We start from the raw sequence: 25,489 nt of genomic DNA, 5'->3' as shown, positions 1-25,489 counted from the left end.
TCTTTGCCCACAGGTTGTCCTGCCTCCTTCTGACCTCGACCATCTCCCCACTTCCCCAGCTTGTGTTCTTGGTTGGCAATACCCCACTCCTGCACAGATACCACTGGCACTCTCCACTCCAGCAAGGGCCTGGACACAGGTGTTAGGAGAGTTAGGGTATGCATATACATTACAGGGACCAAATCATGGGGCTTTGCCCAAGGCACCTATGAGGCCCCATGATTGAGGGGTCACAATATTAAATACAAAATAAAAAACACCACAGCAATTCAAGAAAGACCACAGAAGAAAAAAAAAAAAAAGGTGGGTTTTGTTTTGTTTTGCTTTTTGCACAATGTGTCCCGCATTTTTATTTTATACTGGACTCTCAAAATAACATAGCCGGCCCTGCTTCTCAGGGTATTTTATTACTGCTTACCTACTCTTTCCCTTGCACTCCACAAACCTCTTCTTCTTTGCCTAAAACATGCAACATCAAAATAAATGGTCCAGCAAAACCTGAAGGTGCTTTAAAATGTAGTTAAAAGAAACAGGAAGCAATTCTATTTAGAAGCCGAATTACACTCTACCCCAAATCTGGAAAGTGTGAAGAGAAAATGCCAGCATAATAGTTATCACTCTTTGTTGTTAACACACCTGTTTGCTCACTTTAGTTTGCTCACACATATAAGGTAGAGCTGTGTTGTACTCAGACAGATCGCATTCAAGTTCTCATTCTGCCACTTGCTAAGTGATGACCTTGGGCAAGTTACTTAACCTTCCTTAGCCAGCTTCGCTCTTATAAAACGGTTTTAATAATGAATGTTCTTGCAGTGTTGCTCAGGTTGAATGGTGTAAGATGAAACAAATATGTAGCATAATGCCTAGCATATAATACAAGTACATTCTAATGAAAACCTATATATATATAATGTAAATAATATTTTATATTTTTAGTAGTTTAATGGACACAGGGTTAACTCCCTTTTGTGTCAGAGAAAAACAAACCTTTCATTTTAGCTGAAATGATTAGAGGTCATCATATAGCATTTATAAGGCTATGGCTACTGAGTCTGCATTGGCCCATCAACTGTCATTGTGGGGAAGAGATGAGTGGGCTGAGTGCCTTGCAGTAGCAAGCTTAAAGTTAATTTAAGGCTTTTGGAAGAACTGAGCCCCAAGCATAATATTCAAGGTCTTTAGTATATCAAAAGGCTTTTTTTCTTAGATAACAAAAATTTCCTCCGGTTTTTTGATATGTGAAATTTTAGTGTGCATAAAATGGAGCTCTATATTAGCCCACTCTGCATGTTTTAATAGTGTTACAGTGGTGGCTAATGTCTATGATAATCAACAGTTAGCAAAAACATGAATTTGGATATTTTCACATTTATTATACAAAAAAAACAGTATTTTTTAAACAGTATTGTTTTAAACAGCAGTTTAAAACACAATAAAATTAAATTCCAAATAAGCCATAATTTTTATCAGGGTACTTTTAAGTAATCTGTGTGAAATCATTGAGGGTAATCACAGATGATGCAACTAATTTATTCAGTCTTAAAATGAATTTTTATACAATGCATGTAGGAGATATGGAGAAACAATTTTTGCAGACACAAATTTAACTTGTATTAAAATTTTATTATCCTCTCTTCAAAATCATGAAATCAGCATATTTAGCCGTAACTCATATGCTGCTTACTAAAAAATAGTGTCGAAGTCAGTTGATCAGTGAAGTCTATGCATCCATTAAAAGCATAGATAGCTACTGATTAACAGAAATCAGCAAAGACCTATAAGGCAGTTAACTAAAAGCAGAACAAAACACATTCTTACAAGTGAGAAAAGCCAGGAGAAAAATTTTAATTACTCTCTCACGAACTCATAAAAACAAACAAACAAATATGCAATCAATAGAAAACAGTTGTTTGTCTGTGACTAGGTTAATCAAATTACATCTTAGCAAAGGAGCTAATATGATATAATAACTAAGGTCTAATTACCAAGATAATTAGAAATATTTGTTTGGCTGGCGACAAATATTAGTATTAAATAGCGAAAGCTTACAAATAGCTAAAAAACATTTTCCAAATGATCTACAATGTCTATAGAAAGAGAATTAGTATCACGAAATGAGATGCACAAATGTGAAACAATTTTAAATCATTGCTGAAACTGTAGGGACCTAAGTAGTAGTTAGAATTAATTCCCATTGAAGTAACTAAATGAATTACTTCTGCTTCAGTGAATTAAACTGAAATATATTTGCTCTAATTTAGGTTTGTGTCGCTTTGTTCTGTATCAATGGAAGTGGGTAAGTGTTTCCTATATTTATTATTTCAGGAGCACAATAAGCTCCCTGTCAGCTTTCTCAAATATCGTTTTTCATCTTTTGGCCCCATTCACTCTCCATCTTCTTATAGAGGTTATTTAAAAGCTTAGCACAATGTAATGAAGTTTGTAGGATGCTTTAACATCACAGAATTGATTTGATAAAAATAGAGAGATGGAGGAGAGAGAAGGATAAGAGATAGGCTGGGCACGGTGGCTCACGCCTGTAATCCCAGTATTTTGGGAGGCCCAGGTGGGCAGATCACAAGGTCAAGAGATCGAGACCATCCTAGCCAATGTGGTGAACTGGAATAAGACAAGTATGCTCACTCTGAACACTCCTATTCAACATACCACTGGAAGTCCTAGCCCAGGCAATCAGTCAAGAGAAAAAAGTAAAAGTCATCCAAATAGGAAAAGAAGTCAAACTATCTCTCTTTGCTGACAATATGATTCTATAGCTAGAAAACACTAAAGACCCTATCAAAAGACTTTTAGAAATGACGAAGGACTTCAGTAAAGTTTTAGGATGCAAAGTCAATGTACAAAAATCAGTAGCATTTCTGCCAATAATCAGTAGCATTTCTAGCAAACACCAGTAGCACTTCTGCCAATAGCATTTCACCAACAACATTCAAGTTGAAAGCCAAACCAAGAACACAATCCAGTTTACAATAACCCCTAACATTAAAATACCTAAGAATACGTTGAACGAAGTAGGTGAAAGATCTCTACATGGAGTACTACAAAACACTGCTGAAAGAAATCACGGGTTACTTAAACAAATGGAAAAACATTCCATGCTCATAAACTGGAAGAATCAGTATTGTTAAAATGGCCATACTGCCCAAAGGAATCTACAGATACAACACTATTCCTAATAAACTGCCAATGTCATTTTTCACAGAATTAGAAAAAGTTATTCTAAAATTCATATAGAACTGAAAAAAACAAGCTGAATAGCCAAGCAAACCTTAAAAAAAATAAACAGAACAAAGCTAGAGGACTCATATTATACTACTTCAAACTATACTATAATGCCACAGTATCAAAAACAGCATGATACTGGTGCAAAAATAGACACACAGACCAACGAAACAGAATGGAGAACCAGAAATAAAGCCATACACCTGCAATAATCCGGTCTTTCACAAAGTTAACAAAAAAAATAATAATAAAGGGGAAAGGACTCCTGATTAAATAAATGGTACTTGGATAGCTGGCTAGCCATGTGCAGAAGAATGAAACTGGACACATACCTCTCTCCACATACAAAAAATAACTCAAGATGGAATAAATATTTAAATGTAAGACCTCGGAGTATCAGAATCCTAGAAGAAGGCCGGGCGCGGTGGCTCACGCCTGCAATCCCAGCACTTTGGGAGGCTGAGGTGGGTGGATCACGAGGTCAGGAGATCGAGATCATCCTGGCTAACACGGTGAAACCCCGTCTCTACCAAAAATACAAAAAAATTAGCCGGGCGTGGTGGCGGGCGCCTGTAGTCCCAGCAGCTCTGGAGGCTGAGGCAGGAGAATGACCTGAACCCGGGAGGCGGAGCTTGCAGTGAGCCGAGATCGCGACACTGCACTCCAGCCTGGGCGACAGGGCAAGACTCCGTTTCAAAGTAAAAAGAAAAAAGAAAAAAAAAAGAATCCTACAAGAAAACCTAGGAAACAACATTTTGGACATCAGCCTTGGGAAATAATTTATGATAAAATCCTTAAAAGCAATGTAGCAAAAACAAAAATTGACAAGATTGACAAGTGGTACCTCATTAAACTAAAGAGACTCTGCACAGCAAAAGAAACTATTAACAGAGTACACAGATAATGTAAAGAATGAGCGAAAATATTTGCAAACTATGCATCCAACAAAGGTCTAATATCCAGATCTATGAGTAAGTTAAACAATTCAACAAGCAGAAAGCAAATAATTCCATTAAAAAGTGGCCAAAAGACATGAATGGAAATTTTCAAAAGAATAAACACAAGCAGCAAAAAAACATATGGAAAAAAGATCCACATCGCTAATCATCACAGAAATGCAAATCAATACCACAATGAGAGACACCATCTCACCAGTCAGAATGGCTATTACTAAAATGTCAAAGAAACAGTAATGCTGGTGAGGCTGCAGAGAAAAGGGAATGCTTATACACTGTTGGTGAGGATGTAAATTAATTTAGTCACTATGGAAAGCAGTTTAATGATTTCTCAAAGATCATAAAACAGAACTACCATTCAGCACAGCCATCCAATTACTGGGTATATATCCAAAAGAAAATAAATTGTTTTACTAAAAGGAAACATGCATTCATATGTTCATCACAGCACTCTTCACAATGGCAAAGGCATGGAATCAACCTAGGTGCCCATCAATGGTGAACTGGATAAAGAAAATGTGGTACACATACACCATGGGATACTACGCAGCCATAGGAAAGAATGAGATCATGTTCTTTGCAGCAACATAGCTGCAGCTGAAGGCCATTATCCTCAGATAATTAATGCAGGTACAAAACAAAAAAAAAAACAAGTTATAAGTGAAAGATAAATATTGAGTACCAATGGAATTAAAGATGGCAACAATAGACACTGGGGAATATTGGTGGGGAGGGATGAAGAAATGGGGGAAGGGTGGGAAAACTAACTCTTGGGTACTATGCTCACTACCTGGGTGATGGAATCAATCATACCATAAACCTGAACATCACACAATATATCCATGTAACAAGCCTGCCGATGTACCACTCATTCTAAAATAAACATTGAAATTATATTATAAAAAAGTGAGAAGCCCTAAGCCAAAAAAGTAATGAAATGAAGCAAAAAGTTTTAACCGAAATGTTTAAAAATTAGTGCAATGTTAAAAGCAAAATCAAAAAGGAATCAAGGAAAGAAGAAAGGACAGAAAAAAGAAGGGACAAAAGAAGAAGGAAGGAAGGAAACCCTAGAAAAACATAAGTATACAAGAAGAAAAATATAATAGTAATTGGCTCTATTTGAACAAATTTACATAAGGCTAATATTATATACTTTCGACTTTTATAGTCAATCTATTCACAAAAGATGGAAGACAGTATAGTTTCAGAAGAATACCTGAATATTATTAACACAAAAGAGCAAACACATTACTACAGATGGCAGAGGTTGTGTGTTAGAAGGGAAGAGAGAGGTGAAGGAAGATAGGAGATATAATTTTAAAGAGGAAAATCAAAAAATAATATCATTAGTTGAAGAAATAAGAAAGGCAGGTTTGTATTAAAAATAAGGATATACATTTCTGGGATGTGTATAAATTTCTGGTAAGAGAAAGGCAGGTATTCTCTAAAAACTGATAAATAAATTAGACTCAACAATATTAACACATTATTGAGACATTTAAATGTGTCAGAAAAAATATAAAAATACACAGGTTTAAAGAAGTAATGTGCTCTTTTGAGTATGAGATTGAGAGTAGGAAGGATGTGTGACCGGGATGGTAGTTTTGACTTTGGGCATATTTTATGTAGATAACAAAACAAAACTCTACTCTTTTGAGAAGTTAGGATATTTAGTCTGAGAAGTTTGAGTGTGGAGTATGAGGCAACTTTGGCTAAAAATATAGGAGGTTTTCTAATGAATAACACTGGAATGAACCATCTTGTAAAGAAGTGAATTAATAAGATATTTCAGGAAAGTTTCATGCATATAAGAGACATTACATTTGAGGTTCTATGGTCTAACATGCCTTTAGCGGAAGGAGTTTCAAAGAACTGCTACTAGATGGCAAACTCAAGTTATTTTTTAAATATGATATTGTAACTGAATTTTTGCAATAAGAAATATCATAGTTATCCTTTTCCTTCTCCATGTTTATCTTATGTTAAAATAATTCAGCTTTTAGAAATAAAGCAACAAATTTAACTTAACTCAAGGCAAAATAAAGCCTTATATTAAATTTCCCTTGAAGATAATTTTGATGAAAACCTCTAGAGAAATCAAAGGAAAAAGAAGCTAGAAGTACATAAACAAATTATAAAGTAGAAATTGGTTCTGTGAGGACAGATTTATTTGGTTTAATTTTCTTTGGGTAATATAAAATATATAATCTATTTTATGAAGTTTTTTTGTCATTTTTCATATTCGGTTTGAATTCACACCTGAGAGAACTAGATGAATGTTACTATTTCTTTTGAGCCTGAAATTTCTTCCCAACACGCCTCACATTATTGAAACATTAATACTAAGCAGTACTGTCTATGCCCGAAGGAGCAGCCATCACAGAGCTGGGTGATACATCACTGCTCCCTGGTGTCTGGTAATGTCCAAAATGCAAGCCAGCCCTCTGGAAGTGTTGGTGCTGGCACCTGCCATCCCACTTCCCTCTTCACAATTGTTGGAACAGCCTTCTTCATATTGAGCCCAATTCTAGACCACATAAATAAAGTATATGGCTTTTCCTTAAAATATTATGTCTTTTTTTGTAGAGTGAATATTTTTTGTACCTTAAACTTACTCTATAGTTGGCTCCCAGATCTAAGTCACCAACAAAAAAGTCCCTACTATATTACACTATGTTATATGATGTTGTTTTAATTATATTATATAGTATTATATTTATCATATTATATGTAAAGTAAAATATATCCCTTCTCAGTATTCACCCAACCATCCCAATGTCACATCTTTAAGTGGCACAAACTTTCACTGTTTAATTATTTAGGATCATCCCAGGTTTGTTATTAATGGTTTTTAGGCTGCTGTTCTTTATCACTTTCAAGAGGTGAGACTTCCAGTTTTATCTCTGACTTTTACCTCTATGGTCTTATACCTCAGTCATTAAGTGTTAGTCATCAAGACATGTTTTTAAAGTCTATTCTTTTTCCCACTCTTCTCATTTTGCCTGGGATTTCAATGTCTATCACCCAAGCTCTATTTCTTAAGATGTGACAAACACCTAACTACCCTCCTACAAGACTCAGGGAAAATGTTTCCTGTGTGAACACATTTTCTGACAGACCACAGATAACTACCTACTCCTTTCTACTCCTACTGAAGCCTATAATCATATCTATGAAGGAAGAACTTATTACAAGAGACTCCTAGATGACTTTCTATATCCTCTGTACAACAAATCATGCATAATTTCATAATCTCTTCCCATTGCTTTTAGGATAAAATTCTAAAGATTTAACACATTTAGCATGAAATATAAGGCTCTTCATGATGTGATCCCAGACTGCTTCTTTAGATGTATTGATACCCCACATACATGCATAAGAAATCTCTCTCATGTCACCCCAGCAACCCATCCCATTTCCACATAGTCCATCAAAGAGGCAGTGAATAATTCCTTCATGTAATTCAGATCTAAGTTTAAATACCTTACTATATTTATTGGGGCATTTATTAACTCCTGGATAAAATGGTCTACCCAATCACTCATATCCCAGTTTTATATCACTTAGCATTTATTTCTATCAAGAACGGTAATGCTTGTTTGCTTTTCTCTCTTCTTCCATTAAAAAGCAAGTGGAATGACACTAGGGATGTTAACTCTATTTCTGCTGAATTCCTAACACTTAAAATGTTGGTTATATTTTTTTAAGTGAGTGAATGAATGAATGCTTGCTTTGTGAGAAATGAAGTGTTTCTTGTCAAGTTACTTAGGAAATACTGTATTAGCATCTTGCGTTTCCGCCTTTTCACATCAAGTATCTGAAAGTTGAAAGGGGCTGAATTATTAACTCTCCCAAAGTGCCCAATATTTTAGGATTCAATAAATGATAAAATTTTTTAAAGTCCATAATTTGAAAAGAAGAAATGAAATTTTAATTCTCATAAATTAGTAAGAAGATAAATTCACGATGTACTGAGTGAATTTAGTTTTACAGAGAACCAGTTCCATGGTTCTTACTGTTTTTCTTTTGGAATACTGTAAACTTCAAGGAAGGATAGACTGATATCTGCAGCTCTGCCCTGGGAGACTCTGACCCAGCCCATACTTCCTGACACTACAAGATCACCCTCACCACATCTTCCTCTAAATCCACTTCTCTTGTATTTCTTTTTTTACCCTCAGCTTGGTAAAGGAAACTAATCTGATAATCCTGTGTGAGAAAAAAAATATTGATATCTGATAATGGCTTAATTCATCTTTTACAAAGGTTTGCAACAGCCAGTAGCCCAAAGGAATGAATAAATAATTTAATATTTTGATTGTAATTCCCAGTAGGGAACGTGTTATCTTTCTTCCAGCTCCTTGAGTTAAACTACATAAAAAGATGTTCTGCATAAAGGTGGTCTAGATTACCAAAGAGTGGCATTTTCTTTTCATACTATTAGTTTATTAAGAATTAATATTTTTCATGGTAAAAATAGTAATAGTAATAATAATAATAGTGAGAACTGAAATTTATTGAGAATTTGCCATGTACCAAAAACTGTGCAAAATGCTTTTCAAACAGTATCTCATTTCACCGTCATAGATGTACTATAGAAAATCACTTTTATCCCAAATTTATAGGTAGAAAATTAGGCTCCGACAGGTTAAAGTCTCACTGCTGATCAATGGCGGGGCTGGGATTTACATTATGATTTGTATAATTCCAAAAATCATGATTTTCTACAGCCTCTCAAAAAAACCTATATGGTTTTACAATTGGGTTATGTCTTATCTGTCATTAAACCCTAGGCATGAATCCCTTACTAATAGCCTTGAGTGGTGACAAAGCCTTTTCTTTCTGAAAATGAAAAACTAAATGACATCATAAAGTAGCAACTTACGTTTTTATCCAGCTCTAATCGTTACCACATTATTTTTCCTAATAGATCAAAATCTACCTACTATATAATTTGCACTATTTAATCCCATTCTTGCTCCTAAACAATTAAGATAGGAAAAAATCAAAAATGTACCCTAAAAAAACTTCTAATTTCATATTCTAAAGATGTATGGAAATCTTTTAATAGAAAAAAACTAGATAAATCTTAAAACCATCTTTATATATTTTTAAAGTCACTACACCTTTCTAAAATTAAGGGTCTTAACGTATCAATCTTTCAAACTTTGAATTTTATTACCCAACATTCTCTAAAATCTATGTGTGAAAAATTATTTTAAAAATTTGACAATTAAGAGAAAAAAGACATGATGTGAGAATTCTTAAAAGACCACTTCAGTTACATTAGCAAATATTTTGATTTAACATGTCTTCTAAAATGTAGCATTCATATCCTTGTATTTCTATCTTTTTATTTTGATTTAATTTGAGGTACGTTATGACATAAAATAGATCATTTACACTTGGATGAAGATATCAGAATCTTCTTTTATTTTCCAGACTAAATGAAACTTTTCAGTTGATTTCTACTGAGCTTCAGGAAGTATTTTGATAGTTTGGGATTTATTTATTGTTTTAATTTTAAGAGCTAATGAGAAAACTAAGACACACCATTGAAAACAATACCAGCTGAATGCTTTTAAAATGCTGAAAATGGCCACCAGAAAATATATTTATTCAAATACCACTATGTTCTTTTTAAAAAATGTCCTCAAGTTATACTTTTTTAAAAATCAGAGAGCTATGAGATACCATCTCACACCAGTTAGAATGGCAATCATTAACAAGTCGGGAAACAACAGGTGCTGGAGAAGATGTGGAGAAATAGGAACACTTTTACACTATTGGTGGGATTGTAAACTAGTTCAACCATTGTGGAAGACAGTGTGGCGATTCCTCAGGGATCTAGAACTAGAAATACCATTTGACCTAGTCATCCCATTACTGGGCATATACCCAAAGGATTATAAATCATGCTGCTATAAAGTCACATGCACATGTATGTTTACTGCGGCACTATTCACAATAGCAAAGACTTGGAACCAACCCAAATGTCCATCAATGATAGACTGGATTAAGAAAATATGGCACATACACACCATGGAATACTGTGCAGCCATAAAAAAGGATGAGTTCATGTCCTTTACAGGGACATGGATGAAGATGGAAACCATCATTCTGAGCAAACTATCTCAAGGACAGAAAACCAAACACCGCATGTTCTCACTTATAGGTGGGAAGTGAACAATAAGAACACATGGACACAGGGTGGGGAACATCCCACACAGGCGGGGTCTGTCATGGGGTGGGGGGAGGGGGGAGGGGGGGACAGGAGATAGCATTAGGAGATATACCTAATGTAAATGACGAGTTAAGGGGTGCAGCCCACCAACATGGCACATGTATACATATGTAACAAACCTGTACGTTGTGCACATGTACCCTAGAACTTAAAGTAAAAAAAAAAAAAAAAAAAAAAAAAAAATCAGAGCGCTGCTTACATGTTTCATTCTAAACCATTGGTTTAGCTATTGAACTAACTTTGGTTGCTATTACATTTTTAGACTTATAATCTTAACAGCTTTGTTTCTTTCCTTATTTTTCTAAGAGGATGAAGCCAATTCAGTATTATATTTATTGTTCAGAAAAAAATGAATTTAGAGGTTTCTAAATTTTTTTTTTTTTTATTTAAGGCATCTGCTGGTAGAGGTGTCATTGCTCTTACTTTGTTATAATTCATTGAAAATGGTCAATGGGAAGGGCAATTTAGTTGCTTTGACTTGAAAACACAAAATATTTTCCCTAAATATTACCTTCTAGCATTTTTACAAGTCCAATAATGTGTTCACATATGAGTCATACAGCATACATTTTTAGATTGCAAAATTATACTAGCATGAGACAATGTACTTTAGATTTGGATTGTGAAAATATCAGTTTTAAATTTATAGTAATACTTGCTTCAGTTTCTGTATACATTGTCAAATTTATTGCAGGAAATGCGGAAGAGTTAATTTTATATTTTATTCATTATTCAAATAATTATTAAGATGTTTCTAAACTCATCACAAGCATTGCTCATTTTTATTGGCTTTCAATCAGCCCTTAAAATCCTATTGTAAAATTCTGCAACACATCAGGTTTGATAGATAATATAAATTTACAGGAATTTGAAAGATTTCACAAAGCCTACAGAAATATTCTCTTGGAAGTTGTTTTTTTTTTTTTTTTTTTTTTAATGTTAACTATACAATGCTGTTTAGTGATATACTCCTGCTGGAAAACCAATTTATACTTTTTATATTTCTCATTGCAACCCTAAATAAATACATATATTATTCAAGTTTTCTATAAAAAGTGTTTAGTTAATATCACATGTATCTCTCTAAAGTTACATGAATTCAGAGTAAATTATTATAATCATCCATATTTTAATATTCAACTTGCTTTTTGTATCAGTGGTTAATATGGTAAAGTTTTAATATATTTCATCTTTATTTCCTAAAATAATATTAAAGTGATGGTAATATGAAAAAAACCACAATAGTTATTTAAGATCGTAAAATAAGATATTTTTCAATATGCAGAAGGCAAAGAAAAACACTAAGTATGTAAAAAGATAATAATACAGTTAATTTAATTTAAGGAAAATATAGTATTATCCAAATCTCATAGGTGTTCTGTTTCAAATAATTACTTAACAGAAATTCACAGCAGCAAAACATAACTACCGTAGTAAATACATACATATATATAAATAGATGAAATACACAATATATCTTATTTTTGTATATTTACTAATCAAAATTATTTTAAAATAACTTTATAGCTTCATGCTTCATGCCTTCTCATTGAAACATTTTCCAATAAAATTGTTGAGGCTTCTGACAATTCCTATCATCACAATTTGATATTTAAAATCAAGAACTACCTAAAGCTACTAAATCTTTGCCACTAGCCTAAATGAGGTAATATTCTTCTATTCCCATGAATTATTCAAGTTTATAAAATGGAGAAATCAGATGACAAAATATTGTATTTTAACATGGACTATGTATTCTTATATAAGCTATTATGAATCAAAAGAAAACTGGAAGTAAAAATGAAACTTCAACTAGTTTTATTTTTTCTTTACATTGATTACCAGAAGCATAATTTCTTTATTTTTAATTAAATTCAGCAATGTAAATTAAGTATACTGTCACAAACTCATTTATCTTAAATAATAAAATTTCCACAGTTAAAAACAAATAGCAATTTCTTCTTCTATGGTTATATATTGCCCCTTTCTTTTAGTTATCTATCTTACAAATTTAGGCAGATTCTCATGGGTGGTAAAAGTGTGGTAGATAGCACTGTTTAATACATCCTCATAAAAAGCAAATATGTATTATGTTGTATTAGCGACCCCAAATGAGCTTGATTTTATTTCATGTTTTGTATACATAATTTCCATATTCTTACATTCTTTTAATTCTTTTTGTGCATTTTGGTTACTTATTAATTAATTAAATTCTACATTAATTTTGTTTTGTTTGATTTTGATATATTTATTATTGCTTTTAATTTAATTTAGTAGTAGATTGTATTGCTAAACATGTGATTTAAATCCAGGAGTAATTAGAGCATATTTCATATGTGCCACTTTAGTAAGTGTAAATTCAAAAGGGAAAATATATAACAACAGTAATTGTACCATTTAGAATATTCTAATTTTGTATTAGCAGGTAAAGCAATGAGAATATTTACGCTTTGAAAACTAATCCATAGAGAAATAAGAGTTGTTGTTTTTTTTCTGCTTGTGCAAAGCAAATTAGAAAAACAATCAATATTTCTTTTCCAGAAACATTTGCTCTCTGCCCCAGATTTATGTTGGAATGTTTATTTGGTTTGTATCATTCTCAGGAGATGTGGCTTAATAGAAGTACTTGGATAACAGTCTTAGAAATCTAATGACAATTGTCTGTTTTTCCCAAATAACCACTTCCTAATGATTATTATTGAGCCTTGCAGTGTTAAAATGACATGTTCAGTTTTAGATGAGCATTTAAAAATTATTTCAGCTATTCTGTTACTTGCTTTAAAATAAATGTCAATTTTTTGACCTATGTTAGATGTTCAGAAGCAGTCAATTGTTTTAATATAATTGTTGCATTCTTCATTTATGCTTCACACAGGGATGAACAAAAATTTGAGGCTACTAGATCAATTCTACGCATGTTATTTGCAGTAAGCAGACATTCAAGTACAGACATTTATCTTTTTTAGATTGGATTGTCTCTTAATATAATTTAATTCACAGTAACTACCAATACTGAGGATTAGAAAAAGTTTTGTCTTCCATGTAAACATGTATTGATATTTTTCCAGATTTTTCCACGTTAAGTTCTCATTAATCATTGTATATTCCAGCAGCATATCAAAAAATTAGGAATTTATTTAGAACTTAGTAGAGCTACACTATGTAGAGTGAAAAACAAAAAACCTTACCCCAATTCACAAATAAGTGTACAATATAATGTTGGCACATTTCTAATTTTGCAGTCAAAAAGATTACAGTTCAATCCTGACTTGACTACTTTGTTCTGTGCATGAGCAAATCCAAAGATCTCTATATTTTATTATCTTTAAGGTGGGTAAAAGAGATGTAGCATTAAAACAATTAAAATAGTGCTTGAGGCTGGGCACAGTGGCTCACACCTGTAATCCCTGCACTTTGGGAGGTCAAGACAGGTGGATTGCTTGAACCCAGGAGTTCAAGACCAGCCTGGGCAATATGGCAAAGCCCTAACTCTACAAAAAATACAAAAATTAGCCTGGTCTGCTGGTGCAGCCTGTATTCTCAGCTACCCAGGAGGGTGAAGCGGGAGGATCACCTGAGCCCAGGAGGTCAAGGCTGCAATGAGCAGTGATCATACCACTGCACTCTTGCCTGGGCAACAGACTGAGACCCTGTCTCCAAAAAGAAAAAAATTAATAATAATGCTTGACGCAGGGTTCCCTATACAGTCATTTTTATTCTATTTATTTTATTACATGCTTCATGTCAAAATGGCGAGGTTAATATTGCTTGGGCTTTGAAGTTAGAAAGACCATCTTGACTCTGCTAGCTATGTAACTGTGAGCAAATTATATTGCTGATCTGAGCTTCTCTATTATTCAGAATAAGAATAATATTTTATTTTACATAATATTATTGGAGGATTACATGAGATAAAATAAATATATTTTTATATTAAGCAGCCAACAAATATTTATTTTTTACCCTGTCACTCAGCTGAAGAAAAAAAAATATGAGATCTAACGTACAGCCTGGTGACTATAGTTAATAATGTAGTGTATACTTAAAATTTGCTAAGAGGGTAGATCTGCAGCATTCTCATCACACACACACACACACACACACACACACGGTAATTATGTAAGGTGATTTATATGTTAATTAGCTTGATTGTGTTGTTCATTTCACAATGTATACCTATATTAAAACGTCACAGTGTACATCATTAATTTATACAATTTTATTTATCTGTTATACCTCAGTAAAGGTGAAAAAAGAAAAAAATGAATTACAAAGAGAAATAAAGCATTATAAGCACTTAAATCTACTAGGCTTTTTAATAAAATGGTAACATTTTTATTCCAGAAAAGGTAGACGAAATTATTGAAGAGTAAATAACTAGTTTAGATTCTAAATACATGTGGATCATATTTTATGTCACAAAAGGGAAATTTTGTGTTTGTAAAACAAATGTACTTAATCACTTATAAAATCAAGAAAATTCACTTGAGCCTTTACATTTGTCAAAGTGTGTATCGTACCATTTTCTATTTCATACAAAATAAAACAGTGTGAGCAATCAGAAATGAAAGCAGTTAATAAATAATTGAAGGCAAAATATTTTAACTAACAAAAGTCACTTTAAGGGAGCCTTACTTCACTCTTTAAACAATAATAACAAAAATAAGACAATAAGCTAGTTAAGAAGCATGATTCAGACAATTGGCAATTTGTATTTTGATGTCAGGAAGCCTTTTATATGACTGCTTCAAATAGCAGAACACTGGTCAGATGGCTCATCCACCCTTTCTAAAACTTTTCCCTACAATGACTAGAACTGTATCTTTATAATTAGTTATGTATGTACTCAAGATAATAGACATGTAAGGACTAATGCAAAGCAAACTGTAAAATATGCTTTTACCATTATCTTATTATCTTATTTTTCATTTATCTGTCTTTTTACTTTGTTTCCCAGGAATTGCCCTCATTTATCTCCCAGCACTATATTATAGTCCTGTGACAAGCCATATTGAAGCTGAGGCAAAAGGAAAAATCAGTAATATTGATCTTGTCTTTGTTTAAAGTTTATTTTGTTAATTTTGGATTTTTTATTTTTTTATTTTCATTGTATTACATTAAAATATTATTTATTTGGATTGCTGAGTTGATTGATGCATACTCAAACCTTCACTCAAAGTGAGTGCCTCACTTGCTTCAGCCTAGTCACCACCCTGCTAACTTTTGCTTGGTTTGTACCTTTTCTTAAAGCTGTGTAAACCTGGCGTTGTTTGAAAACTTGTGATTTATGAGTTTGCTTGTTAATGCAAACCAAGAACATCACATCTACTGTAGTGGAATTGAAATTATATAAATCAAATTTGTTTAAGTGGAAAAAATTGGAGAAAATTGAGGTAAAAAGAAAATAAAATTTCAAAATTGACAAAAACTCTGACTTAATATATTTAAAGATACACAATGATATTGTTACCAAGAAGGAAATTCCACCTACAAAAAAAAATTGGATAAGCAGAGAATTGACAGGAGTTCTTGGTTTTCAATCAATCTGTTTGTTTTCTCCACTCTACTCCATCTTTTATAACTTGCACAAAAGGTATATTTGCTGCAAGTTCCTGAGACTTTGAGGAATTCCATAGCGTGATATTGTTTCTTATCTTTCCCCACTGACAGCTTAAGGTTTATTTTTTTTCAAACGTTTATTATTTACCTCTAGTCCAGAAACTTCCCAGCTAGCAAAATGTTGCTGCATTGTTCTTGACCTCCAACCTCCCGTTTTGAAAGTTTGTGTCTTGAAATGAAAACAAAACACTCTTTAGTGTCATTTTATTGGAGTTCAAGGATGGAAAGTGGATGTAAGTGTTCAGTGTGCCACCTTTACCTTAAATTTAGCTTTTTAAATGTTTAATGTACCATTATATGTACCAATACCAATAATGTACCATTAGTACCATTAATATACCATTAATTAATGGTATATGTGAAAAACCTACACTGACTTATATTTATGAGAGAAAACATTGAACATGTTTCTAAACTTTGAGAATACAAGAAGCAAATCAGTTACCACCACTGTGATTCAACATCGTAATAGAAGTCCCAGCCAGTGAAATAGGGTAAGAAAGAAATAAAAATACAAATGTTGGAATGGAAGTCTTATCAGATAACACGAGTATGCCTCTAGAAAAGTCTATGGAATAGACAATAACAGTAATAGAATACTTGAAATTGTAAGTAAATTTAGCAAAGCCATGGGATTCAAGGTCAGTATAAAAATTAATTGTATTTTTATACACCAACAATGGAAAATAAAAATATTAAAATACTACCATTTATAATAGCACCAAGAAACATCAAGCGGGAATAACTGTAACAAAATTTGTGAGATTCATATTATGAAGACTATAAATTGCTTCAATGAGAAATAATGTAAGACAAATTAAAGGAGAGCTATATCATCTTCACAAATGAGAAGACTCAATGTTTCTTTAGATCTTAATATCTTTGATTTGTTACCTTTAATGCAATTTTAATCAAAATGTTACAAGAAGTTAAAACAACTCATAAGCTGACTTTAAAACAAAATAGAAAGGGCCAGGCGTGGTGGCTCACACCTGTAATCTCAGCACTTTGGGAAGCCAAGGTGGGCATATCACGAGGTCAGGAGTTCAAGAGTAGCCTGGCCAACATGGTAAAACTTCAATCTCTACTAAAAATACAAAAATCAGCTGGCATGGAGGTGGGTGCCTGTAATCCCAGCTACTTGGGAGGCTGAAGCAGGAGAATCACTTGAACCCAGGGGGCAGAGGTTGCAGTGAGCCGAGACCATGCCATTGCACTCCAGCCTGAGCAACAGAGCAAGACTCTGTCTCAATAAATAAATAAATAAATAAATAAAATAGAACAAGATCTTAAATAGTAAAAATAATCTTGAAAATGAACACACTTGTTAGAGTTACATAACCTCGTTCCAAAACTTGCTCTAATGCAACAAAAATAATAGAAAAATTTGGTCGGGCATGGTGGCTCATGCCTTTAATCCCAGCACTTTGGGATTTACTTTCTATGCTTCTAAGATAAGAGCTGGTTCAGTGGACATAGTTACATGCCAGCAGACTCCCAACTCCGTAAACTAGTATTAATCTTCCACAATCTTGTCCTAATCTACTTTAATATGTAACTGTTATCCATAGCAGCTGTCAAACATAATATTTTCTATCCTCCTACATTTAGCTGACATGCCTGCCAAAATAAGCAACTAATTCTTACTAAACACCTTCTTCATACCTTTCCTGATTAGATTTCCTATGCTGAGAATCCCTCAGTTTTCTTCAAAGCTTAGATTCAAATCAACATCAGCAATGTACTTTTGCTGCTTCCCTCAGCTGAAAATGAAGTCTCATTCTTCTTAATACTATAAACTTTATAGTATACTTTCACATTAAGTAATACTTAATACTCCTTAATGAATATTGACATTTTCAACTTTCACTTTATAGTTAAAGCTCTACTGTATTTTAAAGTGTATATTAAATTTCCCTACTGTGTATCATTTTCACGGTGTTAGAGTTAAAAATTTACAGTGGTAAATCCCCTGCAGATCTCTGCACAGTTTCATACATAGTTAACCCTCAACAAATGCTTGTAAAATAAATGAATGGATGCTTTTAATAATCATAGGTGTTTGTGTGTTTCTTTAAACTATTTCAAAAGATATCCACAGAAAATTTCATAATTTATTCTAGACAATACTAGTTATGTATTCCATGTCACAGGACACAGGAAATGCTACCTCCAAATATAGACTTATTGTAGACTTAGTATTTTAAGCTGAAGGAAATTAAGAAAACCATAGAAGCAGAAAGATCTCTCTGACCTTCTGCTGTCCCCTCTTTTGAGGACCCTAATGTGATATGCACTTACTCCTATCTATAGGGTAGGAATGTTACACAAGGAGGCCAAAAAGAATCTGAACAAACAGGCCTCGCCAAGTTACTCCCCAGTTTATTGCCATTAGTAAGTATCATTTTTATCAAATTATTCTTTTACATAACTGTCCATTCTTCATTTCAACCCCCAGATAAAAATACATTTTTCACCATTTCTCTAGGCCTTTACTGCTGATGGCTCCTGTGTCATGTAAAACTTTGAATAAATAAATTTGTTATACTTTTCTCTTGTTAATCTGTCAAGGAGTGCCAGCCAGAAATCTTGAGATCAATGAGAAAAACATATTGGCATACATATGGCATTTAATATCTAATAAGTTTTTAGTAGCTTTTGTTGTCTACTGAGGTGTGATGCTTACTGAATTCTCTATTTATTTACAAAGTCTATCTGTAAATATTTTGTTAAATAAACCAGTGATTACATAACTTTTGGATCTGTGTGATAGTCTTATTTATAGAATTATCTGGTTTTCATTATCTGATTTCATTCAGTCAACAAAATGTTTTGATTACTTATTATATTCCAGGCACTATGCTAGGCACTGTATATGGTGTTTAAGTTTTGTGAGAGAGATACACAAATAAACAATAAACAATTATACTTAATAATTATGGCAAGTGTCATGAAGTAAAAGAAGTCTATGAGAGATAATGGCTAGATTGAAATGTTAGAAAAGGCCTTTCCAAAGAGATCTTCAAACTACTTCAGCAGAGTCTGAGAAATAGGGAGCTATCTTATAGCAATTAAGATCCCTATACATGTATATATATGTTAGCGGTGGTGAATCCATGTGGGTGTGCAGCAACCTCAACTCTGGTCTTCTTAGAAGAAAGAATTCGACCTAGGGGCAAAAGGCAGAGTGAGAGGCCAAGGCAAGTTTTAGAGCAGGGGTGAAAGTTCATTAACAGTTATAGACAAGGAAGGGCATGAATGAAAGGAAGTAAAGTATACTTGGAAGAGGGCCAAGCAGGCAACTTGAGAGATTCAAGGGCAAGGCTTGAGCTTTGACTTGGCATTTTGTACGTTGGCATGCTTCCGAGCGGTTGCATCCCTTCTCCCTTGATTCTTCCCTTGGGGTGGGCTGCCTGCGTGCACAGTGGCCTGCCAGCACTTGGGAGGGGTTGCATGAGCAGTGTGTTTACTGAAGTTATACGCATGTACAACTGTGGCATTTTTCCCTTACAAGTCGAATGTTTAAACTCCACCATTTTGCCCCTTAGTGACTTGAGGCATTTTTCCCTTCCCAGTTGACTATTCCTAGAGGAAGGTCATATACCAGTTAAACTCTACCATTCTGCCTCTTAGTGTGCATTCTTGAGCACACTTACTCAACTTCTGAGATCTTATTGGGAAGCTGCTAATCATCAGTTTCTGGTGTTTCTATCTATTGGGAGACTGCTTTTCCCTGGCATGGGCTGTGACCAATAATTCTTTTAGAGAGATAGTTTAACAACTGCCTGATCATAACCTGATCGTCGCCTGGCATTCCTGGTGGTTGGTGGGGAGGGGCCTCTCCTGCCTTGCTCATGTCTGCCTGACTACCTAATGTAACATGTGGAGCAGAGGAAAATTTACAAAAGATAGAGAGAACTATTTAAAACTACCACTATAATCTGAGCAGCAAAATGTTTGTGAAATCTTACAAATATCTCTAACAAATACAACCTAATAGGTTGTATATTTATAATGATAGTTATAAAGACATAAAGAAATTACAGTTTAGGGATTTTTTTATGCTGTATAGAAAACAAAATTTTAGGATGGAAAGAACAAAGCAGAAATATGCCTAAGTATATGTACTTTGCAGATGGTATACTAGTATTCTTTTTTCAAATTTCATGAACTAGTTTTCTTTCTTTGCCTTTTTTTTTTTTCCTTTAGAGAGATGTTTACCAGGAGATTTTGAAGTTCTAAAATAATTTTAGTAAAAATATTGATTTCACACTCCTGCTTATTAGAAGGCCTTACAAGGTTTTAAGGTCACAGTCTTAATTTAAGGATTGGGAGATGTGAAGAATATCTCATTTAATTACGGTGAATTATGCACGAAAGGTCTAATAGGTTCCCTACAGCAATGCCCTAATTATGCTTTAATTCATCAATAAGAAAATTCTGGTTTATGTTGAATATTCCACATTTACACAACTGGGACAAAATTAAAAGAGTATACCATGTAAATGCAGCATAAAGTCATCATTTGTATCCACTTGGAAGAGTCTTTCTTTGCTACTTCATGAAATGATCTCATTTGTTTTAGATTGCAATACAGAATATAATGAACAATTTTAAATTATAAAAATAGAAAAAAATCAGTTTATGTTGCTCATTTACCCACAGTAAAGACTTTTGTCATGGCACGCTAAAAATACTTTAGAAAGATTTTACTGATTGCCTTCATTTAACTGCCACTTTGCCATTTATTGGCTTAATTTTGCACAGAATGAAGCACACTTAAAACTCAAGGAAAGATATTAGCTTTTAGTTTTACATACTCCATCATGAAAATAATAAAATGAAGGATTTTTTTTCTTTTTTTGGTATTTGCCAAGTATCTCTCAAAAAAAAAGGGAAAAAAAGCCCCAAATCTCTCAAGTCACTCAAGACAATCTAAGCACACAAAAATAAGCATATTTTCCTTTTATATTCCTCTCAAATTCAAACCATTATCTATCTCATTTTACAATGCATGCCATTGTCTTTCAAAATATACGAAGTAATCAAGTAAAATTTCCACAGTAAAAAGCCATATCGTAATTGGGAAAAATCTTTATTTTTTTAAAGGTTTTTTTTTGTGTGTGTGTGAGACTTGCTTCAAAGCAGCTCTGCCTTTTTTCAGTGTAAATTAATGAGCTTAAGTAAATATCCTTTTGTTTAAATAAATAAAGGAGCTATGGAAGTACATTCATCAAGATCTAGGCCATTAAACCGAAACATATCTATAACTACTTAATTATCAGAATAAATGACTGTGCTAAAAGAGGACAGGTTGATTAACATTTTTTTTTTTTGTTACAAACACTTGCATATTAAGTGATAGTCAAGTTTTTGTGAATCCTTTTGCTGTTGAAATGTTTTGAGGGATCATCTAACATATGTTTAAGTTACCAGCAGAAAAAGGCTATATGAATCAAGCATACATCATCCAATAGCATGAGTCTGACGACCCCTGAATGTGACCTGCTCCCAAAGGAAACCAATTTAATGCTCTATCGCACACAGAGTAGTATGTATGAATCACAAAACCTCCTGATAAATTAATGACAGGTACATCTGAATAGGATTCCTTCTAAGTCACTTATCTGCAGCCAGGCAAGCTTGTCTCACCCTCACTTTCAAAGATAAAGCCACATGGCATGTTTCCCTGGCAGATTCTCACAAAGCGAACAGCCCCCATTGGCCATTATGGGGGGAAAAATTCTCTTTATTATTTCAGGTAATGTGACAGCAAATGGTATAAAGTGAAAACTATCTTCCAGTTGAAAATTCATCATTTACCCCTCTCTCTCAATTATCAGGCCTTACGTCCTCTCTAACTTTCACAGGCTCTGTGCCTCTTGCTCTTTTACTTTTATTTTTGACAGTTCTGCTATCCCAGAGTTGTAGCCACGGCAGCAGCGTTCAAGAACAAAACAGCAGGCTATCAAAGACAACTTATCAGAGGCCAAACGGTGAGCAGAGATGGCCACCATTAGCAAGTAGCCAAAAGACAGATTGATGACAGAGCAAAGAAGAAAAGTGAACCAAGCTTCATCATTAACTGATAGCTTATTCTGTTTGGAAAATCCAAGAGAAAAACTGAGATAATAAATATATGTCCTAAGTATTTAGGCATATTAGTTACAGAGATTTTAAAATTATGTTTAAAAAAAGGCATGGAAAATGTTTATTTGTGAGGGATCTTATTTACGCTATCAACCATAAATACAATGGAATATCAAAACCATGTAAAACCATATGCCTTAAACTGAATATCAGTTAATAGCACAAATACATTATTTTCTTCAGAGTTAAGTATCTATTATTCTTTTAAACTAAACAGTAAAACAAACATATCAATTCTCACTTTCTGTATTCCTTATAAGAATGCAGAAATTGCACTTAATCAAGACTATCTCATTATATATCTTAACAAATGCCATATCATATCACCAGGACAGTTATATAGCATAGTAAAATTCAGTAACACAAATCAACAGGACTCACGTTTTAGTTTCTGTAGAGATAGACTTTCTCACGCAGAATCAGGGCTGTGCTTTCTGGGTGAGTCTGTGTTAAATTAAAATGACAAAAATCTTAGTTTCTCATGCCACTGTCACTTAGAATGCATGCAAATAAACTCCCAGTTAGTCAAGGGGAAAAAAAATTGCATTAAAGAGTACTGATTTGTAAATGTGGTCTTTTCAAATGTAGATGATGTTTACCCCTCTCTCTCCCCCAATATCTTTGCAAAATTTCAGCCCAATGAACTCATTACTGTAGAAACTTAACTAAGGCTATGGTCAGTTAATGAAATTCAAGTCTGGGATTAAGCTCCATAAACATGCAAAATGGCTGGGCATCTGGAATTGGGAGAGACATGGATGATGCTGGAAAGAAAAAGAAATAAGCCATATAATCTAGAGAATGAACAATATTATCAATTTAGCTAAATTATCTGTTGTCCTATATATGAGGTTATTCACAGTACCCTAAATGTGTAAGAAATAAAAGTAAAATGCTTTGAAAATATTACCAATACAATATCCAATGACACTTCGGGGGATATACATATAGCTACTAAATTTACCTTCTTTGAAGTTACACAGGTTTAATTAGATTGGATATATTTCCTTTATAGCCACAATAATTTAAACAACATTAAACACCATTCAAAATATGAAAGAACTTCAGTTAGTAGGCAATAAAAATTATTATTTCTGGTCTATTTAGCTACTATGTTATAGTGTTACTTGATTTGCAATGTACTTCAAAGTCATCAGTAATTTCTTAGAAGTTTTAGCAAATGCAGAACTAAGATGTTCAATTAAAACATTAAACTCTACCTGTGAACCTCCATATTATAATAATGTTATTTTATTTTTTATGAGTCAGGAAAATGTAAAAATGTATTCAGAAAAAGTTATTTGAATATTTAAAATTTTAAATGCTATGTATTATTCCCCAGTTTATTTAAATTATATAAACGCATAGTCATAATAGTTTTTCCATTATTACATGTCAAGGGTTTTATACTGTATTATGGAATGTTTTTGAATTTTCTGGTTAACTATCCATTAACTCAACAAATATAGATCTTTTTTTTTTTTATTATACTTTAGGTTTTAGGGTACATGTGCACAATGTGCAGATTTGTTACATATGTATCCATGTGCCATGTTGATTTCCTGCACCCATTAACTCGTCATTTAGCATTAGGTACATCTCCTAATGCTGTCCCTCCCCCCTCCCCCAACCCCACAACAGTCCCCGGAGTGTGATGTTCCCCTTCCTGTGTCCATGAGTTCTCAGTGTTCAATTCCCACCTATGAGTGAGAACATGCAGTGTTTGGTTTTCTGTCCTTGCGATAGTTTACTGAGAATGATGTTTTCCAGTTTCATCCATGTCCCTACAAAGGACATGAACTCATCATTTTTTATGGCTGCATAGTATTCCATGGTGTATATGTGCCACATTTTCTTAATCCAGTCTATCGTTGTTGGACATTTGGGTTGGTTCCAACTCTTTGCTATCGTGAATAGTGCCGCAATAAACATACGTGTGCATGTGTCTTTATAGCAGCATGATTTATAGTCCTTTGGGTATATACCCAGTAATGGGATGGCTGGGTCAAATGGTATTTCTAGTTCTGGATCCCTGAGGAATTGCCACACTGACTTCCACAATGGTTGAACTAGTTTACAGTCCCACCAACAGTGTAAAAGTGTTCCTATTTCTCCACATCCTCTGCAGCACCTGTTGTTTCCTGATTTTTTAATGATGGCCATTCTAACTGGTGTGAGATGGTTTCTCACTGTGGTTTTGATTTGCATTTCTCTGATAGTCAGTGATGAAAAACAAATATAGATCTAGACCAGGAAGCCCTTAACATTCCCTCTGCTTGACTGAACTATAGATAGGTTTCTTTCTGACTCTAGGCCCCTAACCTCTTTTTACTTAGAGCATTTATTTCAGAACACTTGTTATTTTACTATTTTTCTACCCCTTTGAGATGTAAATCTTCTCTCTGCACCTTGCTAGTTTTACAACCCAGTAAAGTCTTTCTCTAGGATCTGGGGATACATTCCTTTGAAACGTAAACACAAGAAAAATAATGGCCTTATCTCCCAGTCTCTGTGGGAGAGTATAAGCCTAACTTAGATGAGCAATATTAGCAAACACAGGTGGCCTAACAACATTGGCAAATCTCCTCACTAATATCCTCTGGTAGAATGGTTTCTTGGGGTTGGTTCCAGGAACCTCCAGATACCAAAATTTGTAGATGCTCAAGTCCCTTAAAAATCATCTATCGATTGAGGAGAGCCAAAATTACCTGGTGACCATCCAGAGGCAAAACTCTTTATCTGAGGAATTCACAAGTAATTATACTATTATTTAAAGCCCACATCTTGTTCCAGTTTTCTTTGCAAAAAACATATAGTAACTAGAATTTCTATACATCTCTGGAATGCATGCCTATCAAAACTCATTGTGCAACCCTTGCTGACATGAAGGCACCAAAATGTCTACTAATGTAATCATTTATCATGACCTGCATGGCTAATATGGTCCAAAATACTCTTAATCTCCCGCTTTAAGGTCCATAAATACCACTAAAGAAAAATCCACCGTGGCATGCTCTGTCCTCTCTTGCTGAAGCATCCCACTGCACTCTTCTGCAGTGTTCTTTCTTTCTAATAAAACCTTCCTTTTTTAAACCTATACTGATGTTGATACATGCTTCTTACCAATCCTTGCCTCAACCACTTTCCAATGCCTGGACTTTGCCACCTCCCTGGCATAGATTACTTAATACAATGTAAGTGTTATGTAAATAGTTGCTATCCTGTATTTTTTTATTTGTATTATTTTTATTGTTGTACTGTTCCTTTTTTTTGTTTTCCA

The 25,489-nt window shown here is 33.7% G+C and overlaps 1 protein-coding gene across 1 annotated transcript in view; it reads right to left on the bottom strand.

Annotated features, from left to right (window-relative positions):
- The window catches only part of MGAT4C (MGAT4 family member C), an 815,317-nt gene that overhangs the window by 330,667 nt on the left and 459,161 nt on the right, over positions 1 to 25,489 (bottom strand). Inside the window, exon 6 of the mRNA XM_030819890.1 lies at positions 22,591 to 22,653. The gene's annotated coding sequence lies outside the window, so the exon portion shown is untranslated. The remainder of the gene's footprint in view (positions 1 to 22,590; positions 22,654 to 25,489) is intronic.

This window comes from Nomascus leucogenys, chromosome 10, assembly GCF_006542625.1.
Source record: "Nomascus leucogenys isolate Asia chromosome 10, Asia_NLE_v1, whole genome shotgun sequence".
Lineage (NCBI taxonomy): Eukaryota > Metazoa > Chordata > Mammalia > Primates > Hylobatidae > Nomascus > Nomascus leucogenys.
Note: the sequence above shows the minus strand (reverse complement) of the source record. Positions and strands in the feature narration are given on the sequence as shown.